The sequence below is a fragment of the Vipera berus genome, assembly GCF_964194415.1.
Source record: "Vipera berus genome assembly, chromosome: 1".
NCBI lineage: Eukaryota > Metazoa > Chordata > Lepidosauria > Squamata > Viperidae > Vipera > Vipera berus.
The window spans coordinates 17186305-17198759 of NC_138202.1; the positions used below are offsets into that span (position 1 = coordinate 17186305).

At 45.6% G+C, this 12455-nt stretch overlaps 1 protein-coding gene across 2 annotated transcripts in view; it reads left to right on the forward strand.

The window, feature by feature from the left end:
- The first annotated feature begins 7227 nt into the window (after positions 1 to 7227).
- The window catches only part of LOC308659903 (excitatory amino acid transporter 1-like), a 32557-nt gene continuing 27329 nt past the window's right edge, over positions 7228 to 12455 (forward strand). Inside the window, exon 1 of one of the 2 annotated variants that reach the window (XM_081314009.1) lies at positions 7228 to 7751. The gene's annotated coding sequence lies outside the window, so the exon portion shown is untranslated. The remainder of the gene's footprint in view (positions 7752 to 12455) is intronic. The other variant, XM_081314008.1, reaches the window with a different exon arrangement.

Below are 12455 nucleotides of genomic sequence, written 5' to 3' on the forward strand. Positions count from 1 at the left end.
AAAATGGCTTCCTTGGGACTGAGCTGGATGGCAATACTGGAAATACTAAACTTGAAAGGGGTTTTACTGGATTGGAGCAAGAGTCAATTGATTCTGCCTTTGTTTCCAATAGGTGCTACTCCCATGTGTTTCCAGAAGGCTCACAATAAGACACTCATCCATAGAGACAGTTCCTGTATCTATACAGTCTGCAATAAATTATAGAAGCAAAAATGCAGAATGGTCATATAAAAAAATATATTTTCGTATTCTGAAAGCTGGGTATTTCAGGCAAAGTTTTGCTAGTACAGATACACCTCAAGTTGTGACTTAGCAACCATTCAGAGTTACGATGGTTCTTTCTGGGGGTACTTACAATCCAGTTCCAAGGTTGCACCAACTGTCCCCCGCCCACAGTCAGATGACTGCATGTCAGATGATCACCTGGCCCTCATTTATGGCTTTTTACAGCATCCCATGGTGATGTGACTTCATTTTTTGACAGTTTTTCTGAAAACCAGCATTTACGTCCAGTTTTTGGAAAAAACGGCCCAGAGGAAACCATTGGTTTGCTTAACAATCACAGCATTCAGTTAATGACCACCACAAATAAGGTTGTAGAATTAGGCCACTCACATGGGCGACCTGATTTACAACCATGATGACTTACAACTGTGATGTGCTGGCTTCTGTTACAGTGTAAATCAAGGACTACCTCTATCCTTAAGTACAATGCTCTCACCAATAGTTTCAAGCATTTATCAATCTGTCAAAGTTATTTAGCTGTCCATCTCAAGCATGCAATTCTGGGTGATGTACAATAGAAACAAACCAATGCAAACACATCTTAAATAATCATTGCAATCAGATAAACATGCATTTACCTCCCTCTTTGAGGCAGATGGGCAGTTGAGAAATGTGAAAAATAAATAAAGCATAATTTAATGAAGCCAGAAGGGAATATTTAAAAACCTCAAATGCAATAAAGCCATCTCATTGGCTGTTTCCAAAGAAACCCCAGGACTACGGTCTTGAGAGATTTCCAGAAGGTCGAAAGGATTAAGGTGAGGCTCGCCTTGTGGGCAGGAGGGTGATATTCCAAAGAGTGGGTGCTATGGCAGAAAAGGCTCTCTTCCTGGGTCTTGTCAAATGGAACTCCTTAGCTACAGACTCGTAACACGCCCCTGCTGCCTAGCCTGATATAATTGGGAAGAGGTGGTCTCTCAAATACCCTGGCACGACAAAATTATTTTGAAAGATAATTTACATAATAGATTTTGTTAAAATACCCTTTTCCACTTCTGTTTATATTGTCCATATCTGGCATAAGGATATAATTTAGGTTCTTGATATAATTATTTCTGAATGCCTGCTGTTAAAAGAAGCCTCAAAATACATCTTATCCTACCTGGTGAAGCCAGTCAGACTTTTGGATTCCAAAGAATTTTGGATCATATAACAGCAGGTCTGATCAGTATAGCAAAAGTATTTTTTTTTAATTTTAATTCCATTTATATCCCGCCCTTCTCCGAAGACTCAGGGCGGCTTTACAAACTTAGCAGTAGCCTTCATTCTATGTATATGCCTGCTTATTAGGGCTTTCACACACACCCCAAGCGGCATTATTACAAAGTCAGCTTAATTGCCCCCAACAATCTGGGTCCTCATTTTACCTACCTCGGAAGGATGGAAGGCTGAGTCAACCTTGAGCCTGGTGGGATGCCAACCTGCACTAATTGCAGGCAGCTGGTGTTACTTAAGGAGGCATTAGCCCACTGCTCCACCAAGGAAGATGGGGTAAAGCTGACCATGAATAAGAGAGAACCCATATTAAGGCCTATGCTGTGGTAAAGGCAGCAAAGGTGTACTTTGTTTCCGCCATTATATCCACAGCAGTTTGTCCAGGCGGCCTGAGTGAAGTTGTGATACATCTCATGAGGAAGATATCTTTGTTCCAGTATTTGAGGGGCTGCCACAGAGAAGAGGTGGTCAACTTATTTTCAAAAGAACCAGAAGGCAAGACAAGAAGCAACGGATGGAAACTAATCAAGGAGAGAAGCAACCTGGAACTAAGGAGAAATTTCCTGACAGGACAATTCATCAATGGAACAACTTGCCTCCAGAAGCTGTGAATGCTCTTAACGCTGGAAGTTTCTAAGAAGAGATTGGACCACCATTTGTCTGAAATGGTATATAAGGCTTCCTGCCTGAGCAGGAAAGTTAGAAGAGCTCCAAGGTCCTTTCCAACTCTTGTTATTCTGTTCTGTTTGTTATCGCCTGTAACTTTTGCTAATATACAGATCAATGTTACATTTGCTGTGCTTTGGATTCCATTGTTGGAGCCCTTAGTTGTCTCCTTTCCATGCATTGTCAATAGGCACCAATTTATACAAGCCAGAAATGTGGTCAGGAGTCTTGATAGCCTGACACTGATCACCTGCTCAGCCCTCATCCTTGTCTGAAGGAGCCAAGGGAGGCGTTATTTGGCCCAGTGACCAAAGCATCAGTGGAGAAAGGAGTAACCCTCTAAAGCAGGCATGTCAAACTTATGACGTGACGTGATGTCGTGCGACGTATTGCGACTTTTTCCCCATTGCCGGCGATGGCGAGGGCGTGATTTTGTTGTGATGCATCCGGCCCGTGGGCTGGCAGTTTGACATGCCTGCTCTAAAGTAATTGTAATGAAACATTTAAAGCAAAAGTCCTGCCTGGGTACAGCTGGTCTTCAGTTTGTGCTCTTCTTAAGCCAGATGGCTGATATCTTCAATGTCAAGGTTTGATTAAATATGTTATCTAAACCCATTACAATCTCACCTCACCTCAGGTCTGGTTCTGGTTCTAGAATCATCCAATTAGACAAACTACTGTGGACGTTAGACAAGGAAGGTGTCCTTCTTTGGTTCTGCTGCATTTGATGCATTCATGGTATCCTTCTGAAAAGCTTGACAGACATGGGCTTAGAAGGTAGCATTTTCCAGTGACTCCAGACCTTGTGTGGAAATTGGTTTTAGTAGGGGATGCTGGGATTTTTCAGAGTTTGATTTTTGTCTTCCCTATATGGAAAGGCCAAGCTGAAACTCAAACCCAGCTGGTGAAGATCTTCCTGTTTACCATTGCATTCGCCCCATAGGTATTGTACTTTTTACTTGAATAATGTATCTGCCACCAGATACATTATTTTACTGGATAAATCTTATGTAACTTTTTCTTCTTTTAAAATATTTTAATTTTATATTACATGCCAGCCACATGACCTTGGAAGCATCTTCAGACAAGTGTTTGGCTCCATCTGTTAGGAAACAGAGATGAGCACCACCCCCTAGAGTTGGAGATGATTGTACAGGGGAAACCTTTACCTTTTTACCTTTTACTAGTTTTAACTTTTTTTTTATAATCCCATTTATATCCCGCCCTTCTCCGAAGACTCAGGGCAGCTTACAATCTAAAGCACAAATCAATGTGCTAGCTGTCCTGAGTATATTGGTTTATATAAATTAGATACCTATCAAAATGTGACTGACGTTTGTGATTTAGCCAGTGGTATAGTCCTAGTCATTCTGGTTTATAAGCCATGGTTTGTGGCTTATCACAGTATGCAAATTAGCATTTTACTTAAACTAACATGCTGCTTCAACCCAATAGGGCCCTAAGTGATTTATTCAACAAAGCGTGATTAAACCACAGCTTAACATGACAAGTGATCCTTCTTTGGGGCTTCTTTTAATAGCAAACCCATTCAGAGTGACTTCCAAGTTTGCATTTAAGGAAATAAAAATAGTTAACTGCAATGTGCAACAGCCTTTGTGTTGTGTATGAGATGCAAGTCTCTTGATAATTCTGAAAAAGACCCTTCAGTCTTTCTGCTTCAGTTGAATCTTTAAAGTCAGCTGCTTTAAGTCTACATTTCCTGTTAGAAAAACTACTGCAGTGTTGAAACTTTTGGAAAAAGGTCACCATGACATACTTTTGATACAGCAGTTATGAAAACAGCATTCCCTTCTCCTTGAGCTGGAAAACAAGGCTAGAAAAGTCACAGTGGGAGTCCCTTCTGGCAATTAGTGACACCACTTGGAAGCGTGCTACTCACATGCCGTCTCTCCTGTGGCAGATTGGCATCTATTTTAGGATTTCGTTTATTCAAGATGTATGACACACGGAGGTTGGAATTTCTATGGGACATAACCTAGAGGTCATTTCTGACTTTGAATAAAGAGGTAAAAGATGCCTCCAATGGACTGCTGACACCAACGTTATATCCCTCCTGCCTGAAATTTGGAGTCTCCTTTGCATGGGCCTTCTTTTTCTTCATTGGTACACTGATAACTTAAAATCTTATAATTGGAAGGAGCCTGGTAATGTCTTTCCCATCTAAAAAAAAGGTAAAGGTTCCCCCGCACATGCGTGCTAGTCGTTTCTGACTCTAGGGGCCGGTGCTTATCTCCGTTTCAAAGCTGAAGAGCCAGCGTTTGTCCGAGGACGTCTCCGTGGTCATGTGGCCGGCATGACTAGACGCCAAAGGCGCACGGAGCACTGTTACCTTCCCACCGTAGTGGTCCCTATTTTTCTACTTGCATTTTTACGTGCTTTCGAACTGCTAGTTGGCAGAAGCTGGGACGAGTAACAAGCGCTCACTCTGCTACGCGGTACTCGGGATTTGACCTGCCAAACTGCCGATCTTCTGATCGACAAGCTCAGCGTCCTAACCCACTGAGCCAACGCATCCCTTTCCCATCTAGCAAACATTAAAAACCAGGAACTTTCATGAACTGTAGGTTATACCAACATGGTCAGTTTGCATCATCTGTATTTTGGGTTGAAGGGCCGATCGCTTAACTATAGTTTGAAACAAAATTTTCTAAAACTGGCTCACTGTATTATGTGGACCAGGTTAAACTCAGGACAATCTTGGCTTCCAGGCAGGTAGGCAAGAATGGTTTGCAGTGATTGCAAAACTGGGTCATTTCCAGGTACAATAACTTTTTTTTTGTCTTCATATAAACACACTGGCAGGTAAATATGTGAGAAGTAGGAAGGAATGGGCTTAATCTTTCCCTAGTATGTGTACTGTGGCTCTGACAACACCTGTTACTTGACTTTTTTTACCCGGATTACAGTAACATACTCCTCTCACACACACACACACACACGTGCAAAATTCAGGAAGTGTCAAGTCGGCCAGCCATTGCACACATGACTGGGATGCTGACCAAAACAGCCGTAAATAAAACAGAGGGGTTAGCTTCTATTGGCTCTGCCATTCGGTCTGGCATTATGGCTAATCAACCCATGGTTAATACCAGCTGAGTGTGCTTTATGAGCATCATGACTGATTTTGAAACTGCAGCCACTTACTAAAAGGGTTTTCCCCTCTCCACACAAAGTATTTAATGCACTCAGTTTGGCCTCAGTATGATGTAAAAAATAAAGTCAGGAAAGTTGAGTTTGTTTTAGGGTAGTAAACCATCATTTAAAACCAAATTTGTTCTTGGTTTGTGGCCTGGAAAAGTGACTTAGCATAGTATGTCTTACTGAAATTTTCACAGATGCCAGAAAGAGCAGCTTAACAAAAAGGGTATTTGAAATTGAGCCAACAGCAATTACTTATCTATTACACTGATTGGTTTGATCAACAAACCATGCTTAAATGATGCCATCATTTAGCGCCTTCAAACAAGAGGAAATTCCCTTTGACACAGAGAATGCCTCTCATGTCACGTAAGACGGTATCTTTTATGAATCTCTTCTATTAGATGACCGTGAAAGTGTTCTCTACTCGTATGCCATCTCCCCAAAAGTGATTAAACAAATAACTTGTTCCATACACATCATAATCTAGGTAGTTTACTGATGTTGCCTAGTTGGGTAATGAAAAATTGGCAGGTAAACAGTTAAGCTCAGAGAACAGAGAGAACTTCTCAGAGCTACAGATAATCAACTCCTAAAGTATATTTAGCACATTCCAATATATGCTCACTATTGGGGTGTGTGTGTGTGTGTGTGTACTCAGTCCTATCCCTGGCTCAATCCTCTGGGCAGAGCTGTTAAGGAAGAGGAAATTGCATCAGCTCTATTTGCCTTGAAAAGAGAGAGGTCTGCTGCAAGATTGAATTGGGCAAGAACCTTTGGTGTGTGGTGATAAGCAAGCATAATGTAGGTGATAATCATAATGTGTTTTGTGCAACTGTTCCTGCTTTCAGTGACTGCCAGTAGATATAGTTGGGTGGCAATATAAGAGGATCAGAAAATTTTCTCTGATGGAGAAAGTTCTGGAGTCTTTCCAAGATGAGCTTCTGTGGAAGCAAGCAAGTCTTTTTTGCTTGAACATGTCTGCAAATTCCAGTCCTCTTTACTCTGTGATCAGTTTCATATTCTAGGGGGAAACTCTGCAAAACGCTCATGTTATCAAACATTTCAAAGGAATGACTTGACTCACATGTCAGAACATAGCTGGTTAATTGTGGTTTATTGAGTAAACCAGCATGGCTGAGTTCACACAGCATGGCTGAGTTCACACAGCATGGCAAGCAAAAGTACGTCTTCCCTACGACCCCAGCAAGTATGGTTTGTAAACATAGAGTAACCCCTTCTTGTGTTGTGGTGCACCCAGCTAAGTGTGATGCAGAAAACCATGTCCCACTGATTATATCCTTCAGCTTAGCCTTGGACAAGAAACAAACCACTAGTTCCAACCCAAAATGGACTGACTTGCAAGAATTCTTCAAACTTTCCTCCAGCTCCACTAGCCACGTTCCCTAGTCAAGGATAATGTAATTAAATAAATAAATAAATAAATAAATAAATAAATAAATAAATAAATAAACTTGTTAATAATCTTCATTAACAAAGCAGACGAGTCTCCAGCACTTGGCCCGACAGCGGGGATTTCATAAAACCGAGGAACAGCTTCGCGGCCGCCGCCATATTTTCCCCCAAATCCGGACACTCTTCTGTGGCGCCGATGTGAGTTTTTTTTCCATAATGTGGCAGGTTGTTCTTAAGAGGGTCTCAACATTTTGAAAAGAGACCCGGATGCGTGGGAACAGAGACAGCGCTTGCTCCCCTGAACATCTGGTCTCGGACTAGGGGCCAATCCCATTTTCTTAAAGGACGTGATGATCGGAGGGTCCATGCGGCTTCGGGACAGAGGCGCTCTGCTTATCCTCAGAGGTTCCTCGCCATCGCCTCCTGCGTCCTAGCGCCGCGGCTCCATTCGAGCCCTGCAATCCTCCCGCTTGCGCCAGGCGGAGGCGGAGGCGCGTTGGGGGCCACAGCCGCGCCGCTGAGAGATTGCCCGCGATCGCCGCCCTCGTGTTCCCGCCCGCCGCGCGTGGCCAATGACGGGCCGGAATATCGGATTATTCTCCCCGCGCTAGCCAAGTCGGGATCCCGGTCGCCAAGCAAGTAGAAGAGCAAGAGAAGGAAGACGTCGGCAATCGACCCTACGGCGGCGGCTGCTGCGGCGATCTAGCAGATCGCTCCGGAGAGCCGGAGAGGCGTCGGCTGGTCCACGTGGAAACCGCGGAGCGCAGGGCGCGACTGAAAAGCCTGGCAGGAAGGCACGCCGGCGGGACCCGCGAAACCCGTAGCAACCAGGCCAGCCGCGGAGCGTGATCAGCGCTCTCCCCCCCAACAGGCATCCCGCTAGATCTGTGTGGGCCGCCCCCATCCCACCCTAGAAAAGGCGAAGGGAAGCCAACCCAACCACGTCCCCTCTTTTCCCAGCCCCGTGGCTGCCGTGCGGGACCCCCAGGCCCTTCCACACGTTGGCTAAGGCAAGTGGCGATATGCGGGGCGGAGGGAGGGGATGCGGGGAATGTTTCGTCCCGGGTATTGGGAACGGGCATCGCGCGTTGGCATTGGCCCAAGAGCGATTGTACTGGGCTGCGAAGCCAGGGTGAGACTCCATATGGAATAGGAGGGTGAGGCTGGGTTAGGAAAAAAAAAGGGGGAGGACAGGTAAGGCTGTGGGGCCGCCTGCTTGCCTTTCTCTCTCCAGCCACGCGAACTGCCTTCGGAGAAGCCCCGGAATGGCGAAGGCAGGCGGCACCAGAGCTGCCCCCCCCCCCGCAAATAATAGAATTCCTTTCCCGAGAGAAAGTGGAACTGGGTTTTGCACACGCTTCCTTGAGGCACGCGGAGGAATTTCGCCCGTCCCCTCTCCTTAGATTTAGGCCAGCCCGTCCTCTGCTGCAACTGGGTTTTTGTATGTGCGTAGTAACCCCCCCCTGGGGGGGGGCTTCCTCTACATCGGACGCCGGTGAGCCCGGATAGCTTGGCCTGCAAGGCTGGTGGGGTTTCCTATCTAACGTGGACTCTTTCAGGATGTGTGTGTGTGTGTGTGCGCGCGCGCGCCCTGTGCGGGCTGGCGCGCGCGTTCCTCTTTTTATAACGTACGAGGGTAGGTGACTGCAGTTCCTTGTCCTCTTGCCGTTATGTCCACCTTCTTCCATCCCTTGTTAAAGACTACACGATGATAAGCAGTGCGGAATTGGATTTCTGGTCTGTCTGTTCTCACAGTGGCCAATCCAACTGTCCAAGGAAGCCTACTAATCTCCCTAGCAGGTGGCCTTTTGGAAGCAGTCACCCTGCCACCAACGCTGCTAGCCATTCATCTGTCTGTCTGTCTGTCTGTCTGTCTGTCTATCTATCTATCTATCTATCTATCTATCTATCTATCTATCTATCTATCTATCTATCTATCTATCTATCTATCTATCTATCTATCTATCTATCTATCTAGATTTGTACACCGCCCTTTCCCGAAGGACTCAGGGCGGTTTACAGGGTAATTAAAACAAGAAATACAAAAGTGCTTTCTGTTAATTTGAAGTTTTAGTGCAGCCAACGCTGTGTTTCTATACTCTTGACTTCCCCAACCTGGTCTTCTCCATATGTGTAAGCTTGCAACTCCCATGATTCTTAGCCAGGTTGTAGAAATTTGGTCTGCACACATTGTTGACGGCCCTCCAAGCTTATTCCCAGACCAGCAAAGGAGCCTCCATTGACATTTCTCCACCTGGCATCTGTCTTAAGGAGACACCTCCATGTAGGTAGTTCTCGATTTACAACCTGCTTTGTAAAAGGTGCCTCATGACTGGTCCTCACCCTTCCACATGCCACAAAATCCCCACAGTTATGTGATCAAAATTCAGGTGCTTGGCTGTTTCTAGCATCCTGGGGTCACATGATCACCATTTGCGACATTTCCAGCTGGCTTCTGACAAAGTCAATCAGGGAAGCCGGATTCAATTAATGACCGCATGATTCACTTAACAATTGCAGTTATTCACTTAACAGCTATGACAAAAAAGAGCTGTACAATCGAGTGTGACTCAGTTAACAACCACTTTGCTTAGCAACAGAAATTCTAGTCATAAGCTGAGGACTACCCGTATAGCTCTCAACAGGAAAGCACCAAATTAGAGATGTTTCATCTGTTTTCCAAGGCATTTCCAGCAGTAGGAACTGATGCTCCTCGACTGGGTGACTCCTAAGACTGAACAGAGGCAACCCAGCAAACAGGGCTTCTACTGGCAGCTTGTACAACTCTTCTGATTCAACAAAATGGTCTTACTTGGGACGGATTGTGATACTTTTGGCAAGCAAAACAGGCTCTCCATCACTGAACAAGCACAGTATCAGCACCTGAACAGGGACAAGCAGCCTTTTAGAAGCCAGAAGATTTTTTTTCCCCTGTTTTTTAAAAAGTTGCAAAGGTTTGCAGGAAACTGAGCAGTGATGTAATGCTATTACGGAGAAGCCAGGCTTCCCCCTCCCCTTGCTTTTGGGAAAGTGGGGTTTTTGTCTCCTTCCTTAACATGTACGTTATATATTTTTTCATACAACCATGCCCAGTTCTCAACATCTGCCAAAGCACGTCCTTGCAGTTTTCTTGGCAAGGTTTTTCAGAAGTGGTTTGTCATTGCCTCCTTCCTGGGGGTCAGAGGAAGCGGCCGGCCCGAGGTCACCCCTGGTCACTCAAGGCGAGACTAAAATTCACAATCAGTTTCTATTCTGATGCCTTAATCCAGTGATGGCGAGCCTTTTAGAGACCGAGTGCCCAAACTGCAACCCAAAACCCACTTACGTATCGTTGGGTGCCAGATGGGCGTGGCCCATTGGGTGGGCGTGGCTGCGGTGGTAATAGCAGACTGGGTGGGACTAAAATGTTCAATCAATTCCTACTTGGCGAGATCTTTTTTTTCCCCATGAGAAGTTGTAATTGGTTGATTGAACCTTTTTTTTTTTGCACACGGCGGCGGAGGCCTAAAGCGAAAAGTTTTTATAAAACCCAGCTGAAGGCTTAGGACTGGGGTGATGGCGCGCGTGCCCACAGAGAGGGCTCTGTGTGCAACCTGTGGCACATGTGCCATAGGTTTGCCACCATGGCCTTAATCATTACGCCCAACTGGGTCTCGGAACAAGTACATTAAACTTATCAAAACTACCTAGAATCCATTCTTTGGAGCTTTGTCACCAACACGTTATCCACCCCTGTTCAGCTAAAATGCAGATTGTAACTGCAAACATATAGGGACACGAATGGGCTTTAAAAGGAGCCTCTAAAACAGGATTCCCCAACCTTGGCTCCTTTAAGACCTGTGAACTTCAACTCCCAGAATTCCCCAGTCAGCCAGGCTAGCTGGGGAATTCCGAGAGTTGAAATCCATGCATTTTAAAGTTGCCAAGTTTGGGAAACCCTGCTCCAAATCTATGTCTCAATGTTGCCTGCCCTGGCCATCAAATCTTTTCCCATCTTCCAGTGAAGAACGCTTTCCAGCCCTGTGGACTGAAACTTTGAGCTGCAGCTGCACAGAGGCGCCTAAGAACCATGGGCATAGCCATTGAGTTATATTTGCTGTAATAATAGATTTGGCTGTGTTCTGCAAAACGATACAAGGCTCTGGATCATTTCAGTAACCAAAGATAGTCTTCCACTCTCTGAGTAGAGTTCCTGTTTGGGCTGTTTCAGTCTGACCGGGAGGGTCAGAAATTGATGCGGCAAGGGGGGGAGGGTTGTATCCAGACAGAGTGAGTTGGCCTGGTTTGGCAAAGCAGGAGTAAATGCCTGCTTCTGTGTTTATTTATTTATTTTTAGAGTGGAAATGTGAAGTGGGCCTTGAGCCAAGTGGGTGTGGGTGTTACATTTCAAGTCTGTTAAAGGCTGCCTTTGGCAAGGGATTTGCTAGTGATTTTTACAAAAAGAACTGGCAAGCTCTGGCAGCTCTGAGCGTCTTATACTGTAATTTTAGATCCCAGGGTCTCTCTCTCTCTCTCTCTCTCTCTCTCTCTCTCTCTCTCTCTCTCTCTCTCTCTCTCTCTCTCTCTCTCTCTGTGTGTGTGTGTGTGTGTCTGTGTGTGTGTGTGTGTGTGTGTGTTTGTGTGGATATCATATTCACATGCTCACAAGTGCCCTTTGTACATCATTCTTTGCTGTTGAAGAATTCCTTTCCTTTCCTTTCCTTTCCTTTCCTTTCCTTTCCTTCTCCTTTCCTTTCCTTTCCCCTTCCCTTCCTTTCCCCTTCCCTTCCCTTCCCTTCCCCTTTCCCCTTCCCTTTCCTCCTTTCCTTTCCATTCTCTTCCTTTCCTCTTTCCTCTCCTTTCCCCCTTTCCTTCCCTTTCCCCTTCCCTTTCCCCTTCCCTTCCCTTTCCCCTTCCCTTTCCTCTTCCCTTCCCTTTCCCCTTTCCTTTCCTTTCCCCTTTCCTTCCCTTTCCCTCTTCCCTTCCCTTTCCCCTTTCCTTTCCTTTCCTCTTTCCTTCCCTTCCTCTTCCCTTTCCTTTCCCCTTTCCTTTCCTTTCCTTTCCTTTCCTTTCCTTTCCTTTCCTTTCCTTTCCTTTCCTTTCCTTCTTTCCCTTCCCCTTCCCCTTTCCCCTCCCTTTCCCCTTTCCCCTTCCCTTCCCTTTCCCCTTTCCTTTCCTTTCCTTTCCCCTTTCCTTTCCTTTCCTTTCCTTTCCTTTCCTTTCCTTTCCTTTCCTCTTTCCTCTCCTTTCCCCTTTCCTTCCCTTTCCCCTTCCCTTCCCTTTCCCCTTCCCTTTCCTTTCCTTTCCCCTCCCCTTTCCCTTTCCTTTCTTTTCCCCTTTCCTTTCCCCTTTCCCCTTTCCCCTTTCCTTTCCTTTCCTCTTTCCTTCCCTTTCCTCTTCCCTTTCCTTTCCCCTACTCGAGTTCCTTTCCTTTCCTTTCCTTTCCCCTTCCCCTTCCCCTTTCCCCTTCCCCTTTTCCCTTTCCCCTTCCCTTCCCTTTCCCCTTTCCTTTCCTTTCCCCTTTCCTTTCCTTTCCTTTCCTTTCCTTTCCTTTCCTCTTTCTCTCCTTTCCCCTTTCCTTCCCTTTCCCCTTCCCTTCCCTTTCCCCTTCCCTTTCCTTTCCTTTCCCCTCCCCTTTCCCTTTCCTTTCTTTTCCCCTTTCCTTTCCCCTTTCCCCTTTCCCCCTTTCCTTTCCTTTCCTCTTTCCTTCCCTTTCCTCTTCCCTTTCCTTTCCC